This window comes from Xenopus laevis, chromosome 8S (genome assembly GCF_017654675.1).
Source record: "Xenopus laevis strain J_2021 chromosome 8S, Xenopus_laevis_v10.1, whole genome shotgun sequence".
In the NCBI taxonomy this organism is placed as follows: Eukaryota; Metazoa; Chordata; class Amphibia; order Anura; family Pipidae; genus Xenopus; species Xenopus laevis.
In genome coordinates, this window is record NC_054386.1 from 15,568,599 (window position 1) to 15,592,267 (window position 23,669).

At 42.0% G+C, this 23,669-nt stretch overlaps 2 long non-coding RNA genes across 2 annotated transcripts in view; both read right to left on the reverse strand.

Moving 5' to 3' along the window:
* The window catches only part of LOC121397613, a 39,105-nt gene extending 31,066 nt beyond the window's left edge, over positions 1-8,039 (reverse strand). The window contains exon 1 of the long non-coding RNA XR_005963804.1: positions 7,165-8,039. This is a non-coding gene — a long non-coding RNA (uncharacterized LOC121397613). The remainder of the gene's footprint in view (positions 1-7,164) is intronic.
* Positions 8,040-13,113: 5,074 nt separating this feature from the next.
* LOC121397595 lies at positions 13,114-23,147 on the reverse strand. Its single transcript, XR_005963781.1, has 3 exons — positions 22,490-23,147; positions 18,621-18,917; positions 13,114-14,228 (listed from the first exon to the last, which is right to left on the reverse strand). It is a non-coding gene; the product is annotated as an uncharacterized LOC121397595 (long non-coding RNA).
* Between the last annotated feature and the right edge of the window lie 522 nt (positions 23,148-23,669).

Genomic DNA, 23,669 nt, shown 5'->3' on the forward strand with positions numbered 1-23,669 from the left:
GACTGATGTGAATGATGTAAACTCTCTGGAAACCACTGCATGAAGTGTGTGTGTGAGCGATATGATTGACAAATAACTGACCTTACTGTGAATGAACGTAATAGAATCCTTAGATTGTAAGCTCTCCTAGTGGGGCAGGGACTGATGTGAATGATGTATAATATGTAAAATGCACTGCAAAAAATGTGACGGCGCTATAGAAATAAGAAGAGGAAGCCAGATGACATGGAACAAATGACGATGGCACATTTGAAGAACAGAAGGTAGGACTTTTTTAATGATTATTATCATTGTAAGGTAAAAACCCTTTCCACACTCACAAGCCAGAAGCTAAGCTCTTCGCTACTGTCCCGTCTGATAGTGCACGCTCGACTGTAATGTGGGGAAGAAGGCATACCTCATTACGGAAGACAGACAGTAGTGCCTGTTCACTCGGAGCATGAAGGATGAGGGGTATCACTGCTCTATTGAGGGGTAAAGCCAGGCTTTATCAATCAGGGTGTCCCTCCCAACATGCAATGAGTTAAACACCTTAGCATTCTGTGCTTCTTCACTAGTATGCAATTCAGTAGTTCAAACACCAGATTCACTAAATCATGCACCTTGGTTCCAATCACTCCTTATACAACCAACCTACAACTGACCCTTCTGTCTATGAATGTGATAGGATCCTTAGATTGTAAGCTCCCCCTGTGGGAGGGACATGAATGATGTAACTCCTGGAACCATGCATGAAGTGTGTTGTGAGATATGATGACAAATAACTGCCTTCGTGAATGACGAAAGAATCCTTAGTTACTTCCAGTGGGCAGGGATGATGTGTGATGATGTATATTCTTAACTATGATTGCTAAAGTGTAGGACTTAGATGAAACCCTGTGGAGACTGATGATGATGTAATCTCTGAAACCATCTGTGGGTGTGGGATATATGACTATGCCCTTTGCGTATATCTAGATTGTAAGCTCTCCTAGTGGGGCAGGGACTGATGTGAATGATGTATATATGTAAATGCACTGCTAAAAATGTGACGGGCTATAGAAATAAGAAGAGGAAGCCAGATGACATGGAACAAATGACGATGGCACATTTGAAGAACAGAAGGTAGGATTTTTAATGATTATATTCTTGTAAGGTAAAAACCCTTTCACACTCACAAGCCAGAAGCTAAGCTCTTCGCTACTGTCCCGTCTGATAGTGCACGCTCGACTGTAATGTGGGGAAGAAGGCATACCTCATTACGGAAGACAGACAGTAGTGCCTGTTCACTCGGAGCATGAAGGATGAGGGGTATCACTGCTCTATTGAGGGGTAAAGCCAGGCTTTATCAATCAGGGTGTCCCTCCCAACATGCAATGATTTAAACACCTTAGCATTCTGTGCTTCTTCACTAGTATGCAATTCAGTAGTTCAAACACCAGATTCACTATATTATGCACCTTGGTTCCAATCACTCCTTTATACAACCCACACACTACAATTGACCCTTCTGTCTATGAATGTGATAGGATCTTTAGATTGTAAGCTCCCCCTGTGGGGCAGGGACTGATGTGAATGATGTAAACTCTCTGGAAACCACTGCATGAAGTGTGTGTGGAGCGATATGATTGACAAATAACTGACCTTACTGTGAATGAACGTAATAGAATCCTTAGATTGTAAGCTCTCCTAGTGGGGCAGGGACTGATGTGAATGATGTATAATATGTAAAATGCACTGCATAAAATGTGACGGCGCTATAGAAATAAGAAGAGGAAGCCAGATGACATGGAACAAATGACGATGGCACATTTGAAGAACAGAAGGTAGGACTTTTTTAATGATTATATATCTTGTAAGGTAAAAACCCTTTCACACTCACAAGCTAGAAGCTAAGCTGTTCGCTACTGTCCTGTCTGAAAGTGCACGCTCGACTGTAGTGTGGGGGAAATGGCTTACCCCTTCATGGAGGACAGACAGTAGTGCCTTTTAAATATTTAAATGCCAAGAATGTATTTTCTAAGAAAGCTGCACTATTGATAGGGTAATACATTGTGTGTACTGATAAGATTTATTGTAAAAATTGATGTTCCATTTTGTGCAAAATTGATATACTATACTTATGCTTTATGGGTTCAGGGCAATAATAGAGTTTTATGCAGTGTTTAGTTTGGGTTTTTTTGCGCTGCACTTGGAGGTGTAGGCAATTGAGGTGTTAGGTGAAGGACAGGGCGCCAATAAATTTGTGGTGTGTGATGACTCCATGAGATACTTTCATCTTGCCTGTGGATGATTTCATCTCTCTGATGCCACAAATATTTTTTTTTAGTGACACCTCAAAAGCTTCCCTTTCAGTGCAGTTACTAAGGTTGTATTTCTGGGCAACATTTTCAAGATTTACTAATATGTTAGGTCTCCCTAGAATCTTGGTTAATAAGGACTTTAGGACCTTTTCTAATGATTATATATCTTGTAAGGTAAAAACCCTTCCACACTCACAAGCCAGAAGCTAAGCTCTTCGCTACTGTCCCGTCTGATAGTGCACGCTCGACTGTAATGTGGGGAAGAAGGCATACCTCATTACGGAAGACAGACAGTAGTGCCTGTTCACTCGGAGCATGAAGGATGAGGGGTATCACTGCTCTATTGAGGGGTAAAGCCAGGCTTTATCAATCAGGGTGTCCCTCCCAACATGCAATGAGTTAAACACCTTAGCATTCTGTGCTTCTTCACTAGTATGCAATTCAGTAGTTCAAACACCAGATTCACTAAATCATGCACCTTGGTTCCAATCACTCAGTTACACAAACTAAACTACAACTGACCCTTCTGTCTATGAATGTGATAGGATCCTTAGATTGTAAGCTCCCCCTGTGGGGCAGGGACTGATGTGAATGATGTAAACTCTCTGGAAACCACTGCATGAAGTGTGTGTGTGAGCGATATGATTGACAAATAACTGACCTTACTGTGAATGAACGTAATAGAATCCTTAGATTGTAAGCTCTCCTAGTGGGGCAGGGACTGATGTGAATGATGTATAATATGTAAAATGCACTGCAAAAAATGTGACGGCGCTATAGAAATAAGAAGAGGAAGCCAGATGACATGGAACAAATGACCAGATGGCACATTTGAAGAACAGAAGGTAGACTTTTTAATGATTATATATCTTGTAAGGTAAAAACCCTTTCACACTCACAAGCCAGAAGCTAAGCTCTTCGCTACTGTCCCGTCTGATAGTGCACGCTCGACTGTAATGTGGGGAAGAAGGCATACCTCATTACGGAAGACAGACAGTAGTGCCTGTTCACTCGGAGCATGAAGGATGAGGGGTATCACTGCTCTATTGAGGGGTAAAGCCAGGCTTTATCAATCAGGGTGTCCCTCCCAACATGCAATGAGTTAAACACCTTAGCATTCTGTGCTTCTTCACTAGTATGCAATTCAGTAGTTCAAACACCAGATTCACTAAATCATGCACCTTGGTTCCAATCACTCCGTTTAACAACCTAAACCTACAACTGACCCTTCTGTCTATGAATGTGATAGGATCCTTAGATTGTAAGCTCCCCCTGTGGGGCAGGGACTGATGTGAATGATGTAAACTCTCTGGAAACCACTGCATGAAGTGTGTGTGTGAGCGATATGATTGACAAATAACTGACCTTACTGTGAATGACGTAATAGAACCTAGATGTAGCTCTCCTGTGGGGCAGGATGATGTGAATGATGTTAATTGTAAATGACTGCAAAAATGTGACGGGCTATAGAAATAAGAAGAGGAAGCCAGATGACATGGAACAAATGACGATGGCACATTTGAAGAACAGAAGGTAGGACTTTTTTAATGATTATATATCATGTAAGGTAAAAACCCTTTCACACTCACAAGCCAGAAGCTAAGCTCTTCGCTACTGTCCCGTCTGATAGTGCACGCTCGACTGTAATGTGGGGAAGAAGGCATACCTCATTACGGAAGACAGACAGTAGTGCCTGTTCACTCGGAGCATGAAGGATGAGGGGTATCACTGCTCTATTGAGGGGTAAAGCCAGGCTTTATCAATCAGGGTGTCCCTCCCAACATGCAATGAGTTAAACACCTTAGCATTCTGTGCTTCTTCACTAGTATGCAATTCAGTAGTTCAAACACCAGATTCACTAAATCATGCACCTTGGTTCCAATCACTCCTTTATACAACCCACACACTACAACTGACCCTTCTGTCTATGAATGTGATAGGATCCTTAGATTGTAAGCTCCCCCTGTGGGGCAGGGACTTATGTGAATGATGTATATTATGTAAAATGCACTGTAAAAAATGTGACGGAGCTATAGAAATAAGAAGAGGAAGCCAGATGACATGGAACAAATGACGATGGCACATTTGAAGAACAGAAGGTAGGAATTTTTAATGATTATATATCTTGTAAGGTAAAAACCCTTTCACACTCACAAGCCAGAAGCTAAGCTCTTCGCTACTGTCCCGTCTGATAGTGCACGCTCGACTGTAATGTGGGGAAGAAGGCATACCTCATTACGGAAGACAGACAGTAGTGCCTGTTCACTCGGAGCATGAAGGATGAGGGGTATCACTGCTCTATTGAGGGGTAAAGCCAGGCTTTATCAATCAGGGTGTCCCTCCCAACATGCAATGATTTAAACACCTTAGCATTCTGTGCTTCTTCACTAGTATGCAATTCAGTAGTTCAAACACCAGATTCACTATATTATGCACCTTGGTTCCAATCACTCCTTTATACAACCCACACACTACAATTGACCCTTCTGTGTATGAATGTGATAGGATCTTTAGATTGTAAGCTCCCCCTGTGGGGCAGGGACTGATGTGAATGATGTAAACTCTCTGGAAACCACTGCATGAAGTGTGTGTGTGAGCGATATGATTGACAAATAACTGACCTTACTGTGAATGAACGTAATAGAATCCTTAGATTGTAAGCTCTCCTAGTGGGGCAGGGACTGATGTGAATGATGTATAATATGTAAAATGCACTGCATAAAATGTGATGGCGCTATAGAAATAAGAAGAGGAAGCCAGATGACATGGAACAAATGACGATGGCACATTTGAAGAACAGAAGGTAGGACTTTTTTAATGATTATATATCTTGTAAGGTAAAAACCCTTTCACATTCACAAGCTAGAAGCTAAGCTGTTCGCTACTGTCCTGTCTGAAAGTGCACGCTCGACTGTAGTGTGGGGGAAATGGCTTACCCCTTCATGGAGGACAGACAGTAGTGCCTTTTAAATATTTAAATGCCAAGAATGTAGCTCCTAAGAAAGCTGCACTATTGATAGGGTAATACATTGTGTGTACTGATAAGATTTATTGTAAAAATTGATGTTCCATTTTGTGCAAAATTGATATACTATACTTATGCTTTATGGGTTCAGGGCAATAATAGAGTTTTATGCAGTGTTTAGTTTGGGTTTTTTTGCGCTGCACTTGGAGGTGTAGGCAATTGAGGTGTTAGGTGAAGGACAGGGCGCCAATAAATTTGTGGTGTGTGATGACTCCATGAGATACTTTCATCTTGCCTGTGGATGATTTCATCTCTCTGATGCCACAAATATTTTTTTTAGTGACACCTCAAAAGCTTCCCTTTCAGTGCAGTTACTAAGGTTGTATTTCTGGGCAACATTTTCAAGATTTACTAATATGTTAGGTCTCCCTAGAATCTTGGTTAATAAGGACTTTAGGACCTTTTCTAATGATTATATATCTTGTAAGGTAAAAACCCTTTCACACTCACAAGCCAGAAGCTAAGCTCTTCGCTACTGTCCCGACTGTAATGTGGGGAAGAAGGCATACCTCATTACGGAAGACAGACAGTAGTGCCTGTTCACTCGGAGCATGAAGGATGAGTGGTATCACTGCTCTATTGAGGGGTAAAGCCAGGCTTTATCAATCAGGGTGTCCCTCCCAACATGTAATGAGTTAAACACTTTAGCATTCTGTGCTTCTTCACTAGTATGCAATTCAGTAGTTCAAACACCAGATTCACTAAATCATGCACCTTGGTTCCAATCACTCCTTTATACAACCCACACACTACACATGACCCTTCTGTGAATGAATGTGATAGAATCTTTAGATTGTAAGCTCCCCCTGTGGGGCAGGGACTGACGTGAATGATGTAAACTCTCTGGAAACCACTGCATGAAGTGTGTGTGTGTGAGCCATATGATTGACAAATAACTGACCTTACTGTGAATGAACGTAATAGAATCCTTAGATTGTAAGCTCTCCTAGTGGGGCAGGGACTGATGTGAATGATGATGGTTCCAATCACTCCTTTATACAACCAACACACTACAACTGACCCTTCTGTCTATGAATGTGGTAGGATCTTTAGATTGTAAGCTCCCCCGTGGGGCAGGGAATGATGTGAATGATGTAAACTCTCTGGAAACCACTGCATGAAGTGTGTGTGTGAGCGATATGATTTACAAATAACTGGCCTTACTGTGAATGAAGGTAATAGTATACTTAGATTGTAAGCTCTCCTCATGGGGTAGGGACTGATGTGAATGATGTATAATCTGTAAAATGCACTGCATGTAATGTAACGGCGTTATAGAAATAAGAAGAGGAAGCCAGATGACTTGAAACAAATGACGATGGCACATTTGAAGAACAGAAGGTAGGACCTTTTCTAATGATTATATATCTTGTAAGGTAAAAACCCTTTCATACTCACAAGCCAGAAGCTAAGCTGTTCGCTACTATCCCGTCTGATAAAGGGTTTCACTGCTCTATTGAGGGGTAAAGCCAGGCATTATCGATCACGGTGTCCCTCCCAACATGCAATGAGTTAAACACTTTAGCATTCTGTGCTTCTTCACTAGTATGCAATTCAGTAGTTCAAACACCAGATTCACTAAATCCACATTGTTTCCAATCACTCCTTGTTTTCCACACGCTACAACTGACCCTACTATGTATGAAAGGATACAGATGTGAATGGGGTATAATTTGTGTAAAGAACTGCATAAAATATGAAACACCAACAGACAATGTGCAATTATAAGTCTCTCCCAAATGTCATGTCATGCAAAAACAGTTGCATTATAGCTAGACAGCTGACATGACTATTGAGAATTATGTATAGAAAGCAAGAGATAGGTTACAGAGTTATAGAAATAATCAACTGCCCTACCTTCCTCCAAAATGACCATTTTAGAGATGGAAGGCAGCATTCCTTTCATAGAAGATAACTCTTCCTCCACAAAAAATAAATTGTTGTATCTAGGAAAAAAAGTTTAAACAGTTAGCAAGAAAAGCTAAGTATTGGGAAAACAGGTCCAGAAGATAAAATGTATGTTTCAATGGCATTCTTGAACTTTATAAAGACTTGCTTGCTTCACTACTATCAGACTCTCTCTCTGGTAAATGATGACTACCTACCAAAGCTAAAAGATGATTATGCGATATTCAGGGAGCAGAGTTCTCTGCCCTATCAAATAAAAGGACAATGAAAAATATCTATAGCCAATTATCCAGATCCTCTCTAACTAAGAGCATATCCCTTTCACAACAATTAGCAATGGACACTTAAACGATTGACTGACACTACGGGGAATATTTACTGTTGTGTAAAAATAAAGCAAAGAAACAACATTCAAATTCACCACATATCAAAAGGAAAAAAAGGTGCACTTATCACGCATTCTTCTTTTCTAATGCCGCCAAATCTGGAATTTGGAAGGCGCACAAACGTTGAGGAATTTGCTGTTTATTTTACACAACGTTTAGGGTGAAAACACACAGGGCCCCTAGTAGCAGCTACAAAAAGCCAAAAAAGTATCCGGCCATAGACAATACTAAGACTTGCCTCTGCTAAAACACATGTAGTGTCTTAGCTAAGCCAATAATCACTATTGTCTATTTTGTAGATGTGACAAGTAGCTGCTACTAGCAGATCTGCGTGTCTTCACCCTCCATTTACACAGCATAATAGATAGGCCCCTTAATGTGACATCAGAGCTCACCACAAAAAAACTCATCCCCCTTTCTAGTCATTCCTATAAGTGTATTTATCAAATGGTGAACTGTAACTTTCATCCATTGATAAATATGCTTCTTAAAAATCACAGGAATGAATACAAAGTGTTTTTTTTTTTGTGGTGAGCTCTGATCTCACATTTTGATAAATCTACCCCTAAATCTTCTGCCACACTGGTTCATTAGAGAATGCAGAACATGTTTCTTAATGTTTATTTTTGGTTTCTTTTGTGCTGACATTTATATATATATATTTTTTTTTTTCTATCTTAACTGAATATGATCTCTTTTGTGGCATGGTACATTTCAATTGTTTATAATGATAAAATCAAAGTCATATTCTGGAACATAAATTAAATTAATTCTCTTATGTAAAATCTTGCCAGCCAGTTGGGTCGAAGACATGCAAATGAAGCAGGAGAGGAAAGGAATGTGCAGTAGCTCTTCAGTTCAGAACTTCCTCCTTGGGCTTTCATCACATCACACAGGCAAAGATTGGAGAGATCCCCTCCCTAAGTGGAGAACAGAAAGAAACTTAAAGTGATACTGACACTAAAAACTACTTTTTAAAATATGAATGTATATTAAAAGTTACCTATAGGTCATGTTGATCGTTTTTTGTGGAGAGGATTGTTTTTGTAAGTAAGTTGAAGTTGCTAAACCTGACTGTTTTGCCAACCTGACTGTCCCATCTCAGCCTATCAGTTAAAGTTTCTAATGCTAATGGGCTACTGCTGCACAAATATGGCAGCCCCCTCATATAGGAACATGGGGCATCAGACAGGTACTGTAAAAGCATTGTGCAAATACTTTATGGCAAAGTTATAAGTAGCTTTCAAAGGCAATATTATGACAGATGTAAAAAATAGTTTAAATTCTGGTGTCAGTATCTCTTTAAGAGCTTCTGACCTGCAGCTTAAGTGATCTGTAATTTTAAAAAAATATTTTTTTAAATAATAAAGATGATTAAGTAAAATGCTTTAATGACCCAGACTGTTTATGTTTGGACAGATGTTAAAAGGTGAACAACCCCTTTAACAAATAGTTAATCAATTGAATTTCTCTTTTTTTGACCCATTTGCTTAATACCGTTGTTTCTCAAAACAACCTTTGACATCAAGCCTAATTTCTCTTACTAAGGTGATAACAGATCCCAAAATGGTTTATTAAAACTCCTCTGAAGCATATCACCCCTGGAAACAAGAGCCTTGAAAAAGGAAGATCTGGGAAGAAGTACTATTATAAAGATTATCTACATTGCAAAACATGTTAAAAAAAATGCACTGGTTGTAATTGGCACTTAAAATAGGATTTATGTACCTACCGTAGTGATGTAAAGGTAAAACCCGACCCGCACCCGACCCTAACCCGCCCAACTCCCTGCTTCCATTTTAAGGCCCTGCGCCGACCCGCCCAGCTGATAACGTCACAAAAGGGGAGGCGCAGGTTTAAAAAATCAAGCAGGAAGTCAGAAGCTGCCACCCACAAATGGAGGAGCGGGGCCGAACCCGCCAGACCCATGTGTAAACCCGAAGGTATTGGGCCTACCCGCACATCACTAACCTACTGGTAAATCCGTTTCTCTGTAGTCGACAGGGGGACACATGAGACCAGTGGGGTTAAGTGCCATCCTCCTGGAGGCAGGACACTTGATTGGATAAGAAAAAGAGGGCATGCCTGGATGTTCCAGCTTTACCCCTAGTACTTTCCTATTCAACTCAGTTGGTACCAAGTAACCGGACACAGAGAGGTAGAGAGAACAGTAACACTATTTCAACAATCAACTATTTACAGAGGGTGGGAAATCCTGTGTCCCCCTTAGACGACAGAGAAAGGGATTTACCGGTAGGTATATAAATCCTATTTTCTCTGGCCTCTCCGGGGGACACAGGAGACCAGTAGGGACTTAACAAAGCAGCCCCAACAACAATAGGGAGGGTGAAAATAGTAACTGAATTTTTGTTGCCTTTAGTCCTGTGTGCAGTACTTTGCGACCAAAGGCTGCCTCTGAGGAGGCAAAGGAATGAATTTGGTAGAATTTCGGAAAGTGTGAATTGATGACCATGGCCGCTCTGCAGATCTGCTCAGCCGAGGCAGAGTTGCGCCAGGCCCATGATGCCCCCACTGCTCTGGTTGGCTGGAATAACGAGCCGACAATCTGACTTGCGAGACACTTTGGATCGTGACAGATATATTCTTAGGGGCCGGACCATATCAAAGCCGTGCAGCCGTTCTTGGGCTCCAGACATAGGGATGGCACTACTATGTCTTGGTTGAGATGAAAGGATGAAACGACCTTTGGCGAGAATTTCAGATTAGTACGAAGTACCACCTTGTCCTTGTTAAAATTTAGGAGATGAGGGTCACAGAGAAGAGCTCCCAGCTCAGAGACTCTGCGTACTGATGATACTGCTAGCAGTAATACTACTTTCCAGATCATCCATGATGGTTCGACTGAGCCTAGTGGCTCAAATTGGAGGTCCAGGAGTGCGTCCAGAACAATGTTGAGATTCCATGTGGGAACTGGTGTTTGTCGTGGGGGGGGCTATATGGGCCACCCCATGTAGGAATGTTTTCACAGAATCAAGAGCCAATCTGAGCTGAAAAAGTAGAGACAATGCCGATACCTGGACCTTCAGTGAACCTAGCTTTAGACCTACGTCCGTCCCTCTTTGTAAAAAGGAGAGAATGTCTGGAATCCTGAATCTGGTTGCGGCGCTTGAGTTGCTTCTCTTGTGGTAGGAAAACTCTCTGTTCCAGCGTGTCGCATTCCAACCCTAGGAAAATCATCCTGTGTGATGGATGGCGCCGAGGTTAGCCTGAACGGGAGTACTACAAACTGTGAATGCCGCTTGCCAAAGGCAAATCGGAGGTACTGGTGGCGGGGTGGCCAGATGGGGACATGGAGATAAGTGTCTTTGATGCCAAGGACACCAGCAGTTGTCCTGGTTCCATTCTCCAGATTACGGAGCACAAGGTTTCCATCTTCAACTGCACAAATCTGATCAAGAGGTTCAATTCTTTGAGGTCCAGCACCGGTCTGAATGTGTTGTCCTACTTTGCAACTATGAAGAGATTGGAGTAATAGTCGTAAAATCTCATTTGTGATGGGACTGGTTTGATAACCCCTAGGTCCCAAAGACATCTGACACATTCCTGGAAGGCCTGAGCTCTGCTTGGAGTGGACGTGACTTTTGACATGAAGAATCTCCTGTGGGGAAGAGAAGTGAAGTCCAGGTGATAGCCGTCTGTGACTATTTCCTCCACCTAGAAATCTGAAGAGTGGCGTAGCCACGCCTCCCAGAAATGGAGAAGCTGTCCCCCTATGTGCTTTTGTGACCCCGGAGGGGGTGCCCAGTCATGCCGATGAGGGCTTGTCATGGGTGACCTTGCCTTGGGGCTTGTTCGGTTTCCATCCTGAACGAGGTTTGTCTGATGGTTTGGAGAGAAAGGATGACCTGAATGGAGAGTTTGATTTTTTTTGTCGACCTGCTGCTCTGGCCACGCTGAGGCGGAACGTTATTTGGACTGTGGTAGAAAAGTGCTCTTACCCCCTGTCGCCTGATAATTTTTTCCCCAAATAGTCGAAGACCCTTCAAGGGTAAAATTGTAAAGAATTTCTTGGGACTGATGTCGGATGACCAGTTCTTTAGCCATAAGGTCCGCGGTGGTGCTGCTCCGAGGTACGTTCTATGAGCTGTGCCGTGTCCAGAACTGCTTTGCATAAGAATGCATTGGTTTCTGCTATGCAACGAGCAGTGTGAATGAATTCTACCTGGGGTGTGCCCAGTATGAGCGAGGTTGCCCATGCTTCTATGGCCCTCTTCACCCATGCTGAGGCTAGGGATGGCCGAAGAGCTGATCCTGCAACTGAGATCGCTTTTAGGGATCCTTCCAACCTCTTCTCTGTAGTATCCTTAAAGGTGGCTGAGTCCATGACTGGTAGAGTAGTTGTTTTGGAAAGGTGTGAGGCTGGCGCATCTACTACTGGTGGAATGGACCACTTCTCCACAAACTCCTTTGAAAGGGGTAGGACTTGGAGAACCTGCGTGATGCCTGAAAAGCCCTTTTTGGCAAATTCCACTCATCCTGGATTACCGCTGTCAGCTGTTCATGCGAGGGAAAGCAGGTTGCAGATTTTTTTCTTTCTTTTAAAAATACCTTTATGATATGAGGAATCTGCGTTGGATAATGCCGTCAATGTCATGAGAGGTATCCTTCTCTCTGGTATTTTCTTCCTCATCGTCATCTTCTGATTGGGCAGGGGACGAAAATACCTCCCTGTTGGATCCCTAGCTTTCAGATACATCCGGAGAGTGAGAAGTGCAGGAGGGTATATCGTCACGCTTAGATAGTGTGTGCTTGGGTTTTTCCACTGGAACCTCCTTTGACATGGCTTTCGCAATAGAAGAAGCAATAGTGCCCGCTATGGCATCTGCTAGTGATGGAATATTTTTCAGCTGCTATACACTTCTTCGAAGACACATAAAATCGCAGCGGATGAAATGTGAGGAGTAATCCACCTAAAAAGAGGGACTGGACAGGGTTGGCCTCTCTCACTCCTACTGTTCAACATAACATTGGAATCCCTCATCAGATATCTCAAGATGTCCTCCTGATTACCTGCTCTGGATATTAATAATCTATCCGTGTGTTTACCAGCATTTGAGTTTTCTTAATTGTGAAAAATCCTTCTCATAATATAAAAATATCTTCTCAATATTACAAACTTTGAATCTATTTCTGGGTTTAAACCCAAAAGACTGAACTAATAAATATATAAGGCCTTTCTTCTGGTAAAGTCCTATTGCTACTCGGTATCGAAAGGAAACAATCCTACATCAAAAATCTAGGTATATAACTTCCAACAGGTCTTTATTGGCTCTATTTTTGATGACTTCCAATGATAAAAAAAAGATGGCACATTTTTATAATAAACAGAAAAAACGCACCATTAAATTTAAAAGGAAGGACTGCCTTCTAAAAAATGTTGATCTTTCTTAAATGCATCTATCCTATGGTGAATTTGCTCAATACTTTTAATTAATTTGGAAAGGAAAAAAATCAAAAAAATTGTTCTACCGAAACTAAAAAAAGTGTTTACAATTAATTAAAATGTAATGTACTGTTGCCCTGTACTGGTAAAACTGGTGTGTTTGCTTCAGAAAGGCTACTATAGTTTATACAGATAAACATGGGGACAGCCATTCAGTCTGAAAAAAGGAGAAGAGGTACAGGTGACATAGAAGTTAACAGAAAACTTCTGTAGAATCCCATTGTATTCTACATAGTTTATCTGTTATCTGCTATGTAAACCTGTCCCTTTTTCCTTTTTCCAGCTTTGAATGGCTTGCCCCATGGCTACACAGCAGGTTGATTGTATAAACTTTAGTAGTGTTTCTAAAACAAGCACATCAGTGCTATCAATGTAGGGCCACAGTTCATCAAATTGTTATTACTTTGTTACATTTTAATTTTTTTGATGTTATTGTCCAAAAATAAATGATGGTCTTGGGGTACCTGGTTACAGAGATTTAACTAGTCAGCATTAACCAGGCACATCTCTGAAAATGGCAAATATATTAATATAGATCTAAAAATAACTACACAATCTAAGGAAAATATAGTAGAAATGCTTAATGAACAATTCAAAAAACACCCCTCTGAAATTAAAGATAACCAAGTTTATAGAAACAATTTTATAGTATGGCAAATACTATACTGATTACATAAATATGATTATCAGGTTACCCTTACTTACCTTTAAAGGAGAAGCAAGTTTTTTACTTAAAGGTACCAAAAGTTAGGCAGCTCTAAGTGATTGTATATACCCAGGGCTGCTGCTCCTATCAATAGAAAACTGCAGAGGCCAAGCGAGTTACACAGAGGGATCCTGTTCATGCTTATTCTTTATTCCCGCAGCTGTGCATACACAGCAGAGTGAAAAGCCATACTTTAACAACAGAAAAAAACAGCTATTTCACACCACTGTGCAGTTATGTCTGAAGAAGTGGAAAAAGAGAATCACTCTGTGGTGATCTCTGGAAGAACACTAGGCCGGTGCAGTTTTCTGTTGACAGGAGCAGCAGCCTGGGTTTTCAGTTAAGTAAATAAAATCACTTGGGATGCCTAAATTGTGGCAACCACAAGTTAAAAAGACTTTCCTTCCCCTTTAACAAGGAACGTGAGTCTCCTCTGCTCGGCTTAGCCTCCAGTCTCCTAAATGGAAAAGAAAAAATATTAATTGGTTACAACATCTCAATTCCCCTACAAATATTCTTGGTTGGGGTGATTGTATAAGCAAATGTCAAATCTCTGACAAAGAGAAATTGTTTTATTTTCAACTACCCCTCTGGTTCAACAAGCCTAGTTTAAAGGATTCTCTCATTTTCACTTTCCCCATTTCATTCTTTAACAAATATATCTCCAAATTAGGCTTTATGCACAAATAGTGACTTGTAACATACTATCAGAGGAAATCGATAACCCAAACGATTGCTTATTTTGATATTAACCACTGGTCTTATCCATTGATCAAACAATTCTGGGAGACTGTCACCTCCTATTGTAAAGTCACGCTACATTTTCAGATACATATCACATCTTTGTGGGCAATCTTGGGAGACACAGTATTCCTGGATATCAACCCTCCCCCCATCACTTGAAATGACGATTACTAAGCTTGATTTTGCCTATCACATGGATTGGCTGGAAGCCACCTTGAACATAGAGCACTAAGTAACTACCTTCTTTGCTACCTGGACAAAATATGTACAGACATTACCCCACAATCGACAGCAGGAAACTTCCTATGTATTTTAGTTTACTACCTGGTATACAGTAGGGTAGGGAGAAATCCCTTACCAATAACAACTCAAACACAAAAGAATACTTATCAATGTCCTGATAGCATTTTATTTTATACAATGCCAAGTGAAAATAGGTATAGCCCCTAAGGTTGCCACACAGCTGATATTTGACTGGGCTAGCCAGAAAAACACCAGCTAGAACCGGGGCTGGTATTACTAATTTACCGGCAATAAAATGGGTTGTTCATCTGCCAAATAATTTCTTCAATTCAGTTGTTTTTAGATTGTTCCCCAGAAATAAGTAGAATCTTCTCCTTCCTTTCCTAAAGTGGTTCGCTAAAAAAACTCCTTTTTAAACATTCCCTCTCATCTCCCACAGCTTACAATTGCCCAATACGCCTATTTCTGCACCCTGATGTCCCATACCTGCCCAATCCCGGCTCCGTGACATCACCAGTTTGGCCATTTCCCTTGATTTTACCAAGCAGGGACTTCTCATTCAGGCCAGAAAAATCTATAGGAAAGGAGGCAACTCTAACAGCCCAAGGGTAAAGAAACTGTAACTATTTCACTGTTTAGCACAATCAGATTTGTAGTGTATTTTCTGGTTATTGGGTGTAGAACGAGGAATGTGTGTAGGCCTACTCCAATTTATATATGTAATCCTATTCACGACTGTAATGTCATATTTCATTAAATTTTGTATGTATTTTTTGGTGCAAATTTAGATTTTTTTAAAAAAAAAAACAAAAAATACATCTCCGTTCAATCAGATAACATTTGGTTGAGAGAATAATTTAATTAAGGGTAAGTGCACTGTTGGTCTTACTACCCAGTCACACTGTTTACTGGGGGACTTGATTTTAAATGCACTACATACTCAGAATGCTAAGGGATAGTGTAGGAATGAGGGGCCTTGACGTAGCACGTGAGCTTACATATGTTGGCCAATGTGTGGTACTAACACCTCATTTTTTGTAATAATTGTTTTTAAAGGCAAACCGTGTGCCGGCAATTTTTCTCTTTCTCATTGTGTACAATTATTGGCTTCAAATCGTTTATAGCAGCTGGTCAACTCCAGATTGTGGGTTAGACCAAGCACTGGCACAAAGGTGCTTCTAGCAGCTGGTCAACGCCACAGTATGGGTTAGACTGAGCGCTTGTGATTTTTTTCTGTGTTTTGTGCACAAATTGCAGCCAAAAATTGCCTATAGCTGACATTGAGCCATTAAAACAAGGTATGATTTACAGGTGTATGTTAATGAGCTGGGGCTTAAGGGCTCTTACAGACGAGCGTTTTTACCTGCGCTCTCCTGCGTTCTGGTTTCATGTGTTCAGCCGCAGGGGAGCGCAAGGAGTAGATGCAATGAATTGTTTTCAATTGGGCTGTACTCACACAGATGCATGTAAGCACCGATTGCAGGTAAAATGCAACATGCTGCATCCCAAAATGCGTTCGGCGCTTACATGCGTCTGTGTGAGTACAGCCCCATTGAAAAGAAATCAGTGCGTCTACTCCTGCGCTCCCCTGCGGCTGAACGAATGAAACCGGAAAGTAACTCTAACTCGTCTGTAAGAGCCCTAAAAGCTCCTTGCTTTCTCACTAGAGCTTCTGAGTAAAGGGTAAGTGCACTGTTGGTCTTACTTCTCAGTCACACTGTTTGCTGGGGCACTTGATTTTAAATGCACTAAAAACTTAAATGCTAATGGCTAGTGTAGGACTTGCGTACAATGAGGGGCCTTGAAATGGCACATGAGCTTACATATTTTGGCCAATGTGTGGTACTAACACCTCATTTTTTTGTAATACACACAATTAATATTAAAGGCAAACTGTGTGCTGGTAATTTTTCTCTCTGTACAAATATTGGCTTTTTATCGTTTATTGCAGCTGGTCAATTCCAGAGTGTGGGTTAGACTGAGCGCTAGTACAAGGGTGCTTCTAGCAGCTGCTCAACATAGTGTGGGTTAGACCAAGCTCCGGCGATTTCATTCTGTGTTTCATATCAAAATTAGGTTCATTCAATCCCATCTATGGAAAAATATTCTCATCCCACAGAATCCACAGCAAAAAATGCATCATGAAGTCTCTGCAGAATCCTTAGTAAATTCTACTTTTATAAACTACTTTCTGGAGTACTGAGAGAACAAAATTACAGATTGATCCCTTTGACATACAAAGGATTTAACTTTCATTCAAATAATGGCAAATACCTTAAAGGGGAAGGAAACCTAGTCGGCGCAAACCCCCCACCCCCCTCCCGTTTGTTGCCCCCCCTCCCTCCTCCCCCCTGGCCTACCTGTCCCGCTGGGCAAATGCCCCTAACTTGTTACTTACCCTTCTGCGCAGGTCCAGTCCAGGGAGTTCACCGACAACATCTTCTTCCACGCGATCTTCTTCCTGCTGTGAACGGCGCATGCGCAGTAGGATCAGTTCGCCGGTACGATCTACTGCGCATGCGCGTGACTTTTGGCGCATGCGCAGTAGATCCGTACCGGCGAAATGCTCCTACTGCGCATGCGCCAAAACGCCGTTCACAGCAGGAAGAAGATCGCATGGAAGAAGATGTTGTCGTTGAACTCCCTGGACTGGAACTGCGCAGAAGGGTAAGTAACAAGTTAGGGGCATTTGCCCAGCGGGACGGGTAGGCCAGGGGGGAGGAGGGAGGGGGGGCAACAACGGGAGGGGGGTGGGGGGTTTGCGCCGACTAGGTTTCCTTCCCCTTTAACAGCTCTCCCAAATGTGTTTTTTCTTTACCTCATTATTTACATCTACCCTGGGAAAGTCCTCTAATTCAACATTTTGGAAAGATATTCAAGATCATGTTCTCAATTTTCATTATCCTCTCGATTTAATCTCATGGGTATTGATAATAAAAATCATTTTGTAAGCCTATGATTAAGGGAAGGTGTTCCCGAAACGCGTAAGGCCTATGTATTTCTACAGTACCCAGCAATAAAAACCTGCTTTTTACCGGAGTGCCGTCCTCCTGTTCGTGTATTTATTGATAATAAAAACTGGTTTATTCTCTGTAATACGTCATTCTTGACAACATACTAAAATACCTCAAATTAATTCTAGCTGCAGCAAGAGTGGTTGTTCACCTTTAAGGTAACTTTTTGTATGTTACAGAATGGCTAATTCTAAGCAACTTTCCAATTGGTCTTCATTATTTATTTTTTATAGTTTTTGAATTATTTGCCTTCTTTTTCTGACTCTTTCCAACTTTCAAATTGGGGTCACTGACTCTCATCTACAAAACAAATGCTCTGTAAGGCTATAAATGTAGTGTTACTGCTACTACTTATCTTTTTGTTCAGGCTCTATACTATTCATATTCCAGTCTATTATTCAAATTAGTGCATGGTTGCTAGGGTAATTTGCATCCTAGCAACCAGATTGGTGAAATTGCAAACTGGAGAGCTGCTGAATAAAAAGTGAAATAACTCAAAAACCACAGATAATACAAAATGAAAACCAATTGCAAATTGTCTCAGAATATCCCTCTCTACGTCATACTAAAAGTTAACTCAAAGGTGAACCACCCCTTTAAGTAAGACTTTATCTGTATTAAAAAAAAAAACTTTCTACAAATATAGCTATCGCATTACAGGCTTCATAGTATACAAAACCGATTAAAATTGAAAATAGTTTTACAAAACATGGATGAATGAGAAAGATAGGATAAATGGCATCCTTTACTGCTCCATAGATATTGAAAGGGGACATATACCATAATTTTGAACTGTAGCTTAATCAATTCTTTTTGCAATAAAATTGAATAAAACACATTTTAGATACCTTTTGGGTCCATTTTATTTGTTATCTTAGCATTTCTTATCACGCTCCTCCCTTTCTCCTGATTTCCTGTCCTGTTACAGCAAGCCAGGGCAGCCGTCGGCCATCTCTTTTTTTCACTTTTTTTTTTCCAGAGCGCAGCAGCCACTGAGAAGGACTGGGTGTGCATTGGTGGGAGGTGCTGGTTGCCGATGTCATCTAGGCACTATGTCAATCAAAATACTTAATAAGTTGTGTCCAAAACAGTTTCTGGAAATCCCCTTTTAAAATCGACCCACAGGAAGGCTCGTTCTCCTTGAGCTTAGTATTCAAACGACAAAATAAGTTGATGAGGGTTCAAACGACAAAATAAGTTGAATTGAGGAACATCTGAGAAATATAGAGAAAGGTATAGAAACCCATAGTGTATCTAAACATTTTAAGGTATCTAAACATTTTAATGCCTCCACACCCCATATTGGGGTGTGGAGGCATTAACCAGAAAGTGGAGGGGGGGAAACATTGTAGAAGATGCGAAAGCAGAAGGATATATAAAATGGGAACACTGGAACCTAAGGGCCTCAACATAGACTTCAATCTAAGGTCCTTTTTAGGAGAAGTCTTTATCTAAACTTATGTACAATATACCTTCTTGATATATACAAATTGTATAAAAAAAAACCTCCCTATATATATGTAACAAATATGCAAATTTTTAACTAATAATGTGGAGAATTGATGGATTGAGTATAAGGTAATAGATTAGGTAATTTTTAAAGGCTAATTAATCAAGTAACGCTATAAGTTTAAAATGTCAATCAAGCCTGGGTCCTTCTCAGGGCTGCTTGCGCTTGCCCCGCCCACTCGCCCAGCTTCGGGCAGGCACCCTTGCACACAGACTCAGTGCACCTTCAGACTGAACAATGGAGCTCAGGAGCTGGTCGGAGACCAGCGACTCATCTCCCCTCCCTCTCTTCCCCCTCGACAATGTGTTTTCCACACTACACAATAGTGATGTGCGGGCCGACCCAATACCCTGTGGGATAGGCGGGTTTGGGTCGACCTCGCACTGCTCCTCGTCCACGTCCACGTTCAAATGCCGGCATCCAACTCCGGTTTTATAGTCTCGCGTCTGCTCGCCCCGCCCCTTTTGTGACATCATTGCGATGTCATCTGCAGGGTGGCGCGGGTCTATAAAAGGACCCCGGAAGCGCGGGTGGGCGCGGACTACAGCAGGGCGGGTTAGGGTCAGGTGCGGGTCACACAAGCACAGGGCATCGAAACAATTAGGTTGCGAGGGGAGCAGAATGGAGCACAGGCAGGCAAGCAAGGCAGGCAAGTGAGGAGCTAGGAGAAGAAGTGATCCACTGATTTAAAGCAGCTGTGTCCCAGCAGTAACACATTTAGCCTGCTTAAAACTGTTTAGATTTAACTCCACTCGTCACCCCCTCCCCAATGAATTTCCCTGCACTACACAACGAGGAGGGGGTGGCTCGCAGGGGGCAGCAGTATGGTTGCCACCTTTTCTGGAAAAAAATACCGGCCTTCCTATATATTTAACTTTTTTCCCTATTAATAACATTGGGATCAGCCATCATTTTTACCGGCCAGGCCGGTAAAATACCGGCCAGGTGGCAACCCTAGGCCGCAGTGATGATCAGATAGAGGGAGAACGCTTGCTTTACAAACGGCTTCAGCATAAATCTGAAGCCGTTCAGAAGACTTCTGGAAGACTTCCAAGCTGCAAATAACTAGCATAAAGCGGTCTTGGAAGAATCCATCTATTGTTTCTAGAAAGTGGTAGAAAGGGGTTTACCCCACACATCCCAGGTGTCCAGAATGTGCAGCCTTAAGGCTCTTACTCACTTGCGTTCTGACCTGCGCTCCCCTGCGTTCCGTTTTTTGGCGTTCAGCCGCAGGGGAGCGCAGGAATAGACGCATGTCATTATTTCAAATGGGGCTGTACTCACCGAACGCAGGAAAAATGCAGCATGTTGCGTCTCAACCTGCGTTCGGCGCCTACACGCGCCTGAGTGAGTACAGCCCCATTTGAAATAATGACATGCGTCTATTCCTGCGCTCCCCTGCGGCTGAACGCCAAAAAACGGAATGCAGGGGAGCGCAGGTCAGAACGCAATTGAGTAAGTGCCCTTAAGTTCCTAAACTACAGCTCCCACGTGGCAGGGATATGGCAGAGAGATGGACATAGGACAGTTATGTGCAGACATGGAACAGACACACAGGCAGGGAGATGGGAGGAGTTTTCCAAGCTACAGCAGAGCTCAGCCTGTCAGTCAGTGCTGTGACCATTTACTGTGAGAGAATGAACAGACACTCCCACCTCTCATTGCTGCTCTGATATAATGACACTTTTAGCAGGTAAAATACATTCAAAACTTTTTTTTTCCTGCATCACTACATTGTTTGGGGAAAGATAAATCCTATATCTGAATATGAAGGTTATGTAAAATGTCCCCTTTAATCTTATTACAATCTAGCCAGTTAATATGTAATATATCCTACACAAGAAAATCTTATTTGGATGTTTAAATTCAGTCATATTCCAGTTATATACTTCTATACCATGGCACATATACTGTTTATTTAAAGGGGTAGTTCACCTTTAAATGAACTTGTAGTATATTATAGAATGACTAATTCTAAGCAACTTTTGACATGGTCTTCATTATTTATAATCTTTGAATTATTTGCCTTCTTCTCCTGATGCTTTCCAGCTTTCAAATGGGGGTCAAAAACCACAAAAAATGAAAACCAATTAGAAATTGTCTCAGAATATCACCCGTACATCATACTATGGGGCAAATTTACTAAAGGGCGAAGTGACTAATGCGGGCATAAATTCGCTAGCGTGACGTCATTTTGGTACTTACTAACTTCGTAACTGGCGTAACTTCGCTAGCGAAGGAGATAGACTCTAGCGGTACTTCGCTCCCTAATCCCTGGCGAATTTGCGCTCTGGCGAATGGACGTAACTACGCAAATTCACTAATATGTGGATTTTACTGAACTCTTGCGCCAGACTTGCCTTCGCCACCTCAGACCAGGCGAAGTGCAATAGAGTAGATAGGAGTTCCTCAAAAAATAGTTGAACATTTTTTCATTTAATTTAAGTCCCAAAAAACTCTGGCGACTTTTACTTTTTCAGGGTGATAGGCTGAAAAAGAGCATGATTTTTTTGGGGGGTAACTGGTTTCCCCACTACATTTCCTAACATATGGCACAAACTATACAGTGGGCTCATGTGTAGGGCAATATAAAAACTCTATTTTATTAAGGTTTCCCGGGCTTGTGTAATGTAATGTATTTGCTGCAACATATACGTCCATTCAACTTTAAATTCCTGCCGTATGCAAATTAGGCAACGCTCGCGCAACTTCGCTTCACTTGGCGCAATTACGCTAGCACAACTTCCCTGGCATCCTGGACGCAACTTCGGATTTTAGTGAATTAGAATTTTCCTGGCAAATCTACGCCTGGCGAAGTGTGGCTGACGAATTTTCGGAGGTTAGTGAATTTAAAGGTGTACAACCCCTTTAAGTGCCACTACACTTTACATTGGGATATTTCTATGTCTTCACTTCTTGATCATTGTACAGTTTGGCTGCTATTCACATGTAGGTACATATTGGGTATAGGTTGCTATAAAGCGCAATACCCAGGTTTATTCTCGTCCAACATGTCTAATAAAACTCTTTTGTCATTAGGAGCACGTGTTACATTATGCAGCAGGGCCAATGGCCGCTATAAATCAGACTAATGGAACTGCGTGACGTGTGGGTGGCTTCTGCTTATTCTTGGGCCCTCCGAGTTACCACACAACAGCATTATGTGTAAACAGCCTCCAATAACCCCCTAATATTAAGGACACACACCTTACACAGACCAGCAAGTATGTAAACAGGTTCGCAGGCTCAAGGGAAGACTGAATAAAATCCTGCCCCAAAGAAAAATCCTAAAGCTAGTCAGCGTAAACAACTACTAAGTGGAGCACTGTAGTAGCGTACGGCTCCAGCCAATCCCCGCGTGACCACCATTTGACGAAGGCGCCGAATGTCACGTGACGGATACGTTCGTGACGTCACCCACGGCGTCTTATCTACTGGGAACTAGCAGCTACATCACTACGGCAGTGCGAGAGGGTCAAATCTGTTAGCGGTCAGTAGTGGAGAACAGCGGCCACATGGCCAAATGGAGGCTGCTTTGTTTACTGTGCAGCAGGAGTCACGTGCGTTGGAGCTTTATAAAGTCTAATAAACGCCACTTGTTCCTAAGACAGCTCGGATATCTATAGTGTTCAACCTGTTCTTTTTGCTGTGAGGGAAGCTCAACCCTCGCACTGGAAAGTGCAGAGAAACTCGGCGCTGATCTACCCTTGGCGCATGCGTACATCACTACGGCAGTGCGAGAGGGTCAAATCTGTCAGTAATGGAGAAGAGCGGCCACTAGAGATGAAAGCTAGCACAGCACATATTCCCGCCAGTTTTTATTAGTCGGGCCCAGTAGGAGGCAGTGTAAGTGTAATAGCGGGATATATGGATTATTATTAATAAAACAGCTGTTACGATTATAATAAAACCTAAGACTAATGGTACAAGGGATACAGATATAAAGACAAGGAGAGCTGAGGTAGAATTGTGACCAAGCTGTGTACCTGAAAGAACCTGAAATGTGATTTTTTGTTTTTATAATAAAAGTAAAAGAGGATATATATCGGTTGAGAGTTGTGTAGTAGTAATAAAAGGAGTGTGTCTCGCTGTGTTGTTCAGGCTGTTCTACACGGACTATTCACAGGCGCGGTCCCACTACTGATCGGCACGGGGGTTTTGACCTGCTCCGTTTCCGACCTGGGCCGGTTCACCCCTCCTTAGAGCAACCTGGTGATCCGAGGCTCCCCCAGGAACACCATATTGATACCGAACTTAGTGCGGACACCCGATCGACATAGCTCAGTGCAGACCAGAACTCCTGGACTCAAGCGATCCGACAGCCCAAGCCTCCAAGTAGCTGGATTACAGGCACACGCCACAGCGCCCGGCGGAAGCTCAACGCTGC